Here is a 2,776-nt window from a genome sequence, read left to right as displayed (position 1 = left end):
TGCTCTACTCTCTCTACACACATGACTGCGTGTCTTCCCACAGCTCCACATCTATTATCAAATTTGCCAGGTCTTTTGCTGGTCAAATTTGCTGATGATACTGTGGTTCTGGGCCTCATTTCCAACAATAATGAGTCTGCATACTTGGATGAGGTAGAGAAACTCACATCATGGTGCAAGGACAATTGTCTCTCTATGAATGTGAGCAGTGTTGGGGAAAGTTACTTTTAAAAGTAATGCATTACAATATTGTGTTACTCCATAAAAAGTAACTAATTATGTTAGTTACTTTTTATGGAAAGTAATGCGTTACATTCCTTTTGCGTTACTTTTTAAATCTGGACAGGGCTTGCTTGTTTGTTTTTAAAATAAAAAAGTTCTATTTTTGGTAAAAAATAAAAGACTTTTCACACCAAAAGTGAAATGAATAAGCCTCAGGCTGAAGGGAAAGTAAATTTACATCCGTACAGTAGAATGCAGAAGAAGACATTTCAACACACTTCAGCACTAAAAAAAGACACACAAATGTTTGTCTAGAGTAATTTTTGCTTATTAGTATGGTTGAACTGGGTCATCGAAGGTTAGAAGCAAAGACATTGGTTAAAACAATGGGAGTAAATACATAAAGTATATTTTGTGTTGTTTAACATTTAATTATTGCAGGCTTGTGTCATATTCTGAGTTGCATTATTTTTATTCATTTTGAGGAATACTGGATCTGGGTTTTTTTCATGAGTGAGATAAATTCATGCATATTCATATTTATTTTAGAACTACAGTAACATCTTCTGATTTCTCTCAACATGGGGACAGGAGAGCTGTCAATAAATAAATTGGAAAAAAAAAGTAACTTGCGTTACTTATTTGAAAAAGTAACTCAGATTGTCATGAATCCAGTCCGTGACTTTCCGGCCGATTGCCACTAGAGGTCACTCTACCATTACACTGACCATCACACGACACAGACTGTTACATGTCACTACGGACTACAGTTCCCATCATCCATTGCACTTACACAGCTGAATTCACTGATCACACAGCCGTCTCTAATCACACGCTCACCTGAGAGCCATTACAGACTCTATTTAACACTCTCTCAGTTCCTGTTCAGATCGCCGTGTATTGTTCTGCGTTTATCACTCATCTGTTTATAATGGGTTTTCATGTTTTTGTCTCGTCGCTCCGGCCGGACAGGGCATCATCACAGCATGGTAAGGGGCGTAACATTTCCGTCACACACTTGAGGTATTCGGCCAATCATAACGCACTGGATAGCTGGCCAATCAGAGCACACCTTTCTTTTCAGACCGATGAGCTTTGTAAAAATCGACACGTTTCAGAAAGGCGGGGCATAGAGAAGAAACAATAATGTACAGTATGGGGAAAATAATGTGTTTTTTTAACCTTAAACCGCATAAACACATTTCATTACACCAAATACACAAAATAATGTTCTTTTTAGCAACATCATATGACCCCTTTAATAACCAAGCGCACCACTGATGCTGGCACGTGCGGTAAATTACTCCCGACGCATGTGGCAGGGACTGAGGACCATCTGTGCCTTTGGAAATAAATCCTCTGCAGCTGTGAGAGCAGACCCGTTGCTGGCTGACGAGTTAAACTCTTTCTACAGCCTCTTTGAATGCAATTGAGGCAGCGTGACTCTGCCGATCAGCGCATCAGGAAGCTGCAGACAGAGCAGCGATAATCATGCAATCACTGTGTCGGAGGATGACGTTCGGAGGGCCCTAAAGCGAGTGGACGTCAGGAAAGCAGCAGGTCCCGATGGGATTTCTGGCCGTGTTCTGAGGTCCTGTGCTGCTCAGCTCGCTGGTTTGTTTGCATCCATATTTAATGAGTCCCTTGCTACCTCGGTGGTTCCGACCCCCTTTAAAAAATCTGTCATCATCCCTGTGCCTAAGAACAATAACCCCTCTTGCCTGAATGACTATCATTCAGTTGCCCTCACGTCAATAGACAGGAAGGTCTTTGAGAAACTTATAAAGAACAACATTTGCTCCTCCATTCCTGATACTTTGGACCCTCTTCAGTTTGCCTATCGCCCAACAGATCTACTGAAGATACCATCTCTCACGTCCTGCACTCTTCCCTCATGCACATTGACAGCACCAATGGGAACTATGTAAGGCTGCTATTCATCGACTATAGCTCAGCTTTCAATACTATATTCCCCATCAAGCTAGATTCTAAACTCCTGGACCTCGGCCTGAATTCTTCACTCTGCAACTGAATTCTAGATTTCCTCACTGGTAGACCTCAAGTGGTGAAAGTAGGCCAGTTCACCTCCAACTCCATCACCCTGAATGTGGGAACTCCACAGTGCTGTGTCCTGAGTCCCCTGCTCTACTCTCTCTACACACATGACTGCGTGTCTTCCCACAGCTCCACATCTATTATCAAATTTGCCAGGTCTTTTGCTGGTCAAATTTGCTGATGATACTGTGGTTCTGGGCCTCATTTCCAACAATAATGAGTCTGCATACTTGGATGAGGTAGAGAAACTCACATCATGGTGCAAGGACAATTGTCTCTCTATGAATGTGAGCAGTGTTGGGGAAAGTTACTTTTAAAAGTAATGCATTACAATATTGTGTTACTCCATAAAAAAGTAACTAATTACGTTAGTTACTTTTTATGGAAAGTAATGCGTTACATTCCTTTTGCGTTACTTTTTAAATCTGGACAGGGCTTGCTTGTTTGTTTTTAAAATAAAAAAGTTCTATTTTTGATAAAAATAAAAGACTTTTCACAC

Source organism: Sinocyclocheilus grahami, unplaced genomic scaffold (genome assembly GCF_001515645.1).
Source record: "Sinocyclocheilus grahami isolate Dianchi unplaced genomic scaffold, SAMN03320097.WGS_v1.1 scaffold1547.1, whole genome shotgun sequence".
In the NCBI taxonomy this organism is placed as follows: Eukaryota; Metazoa; Chordata; class Actinopteri; order Cypriniformes; family Cyprinidae; genus Sinocyclocheilus; species Sinocyclocheilus grahami.
This window is presented reverse-complemented; position numbering follows the sequence as displayed.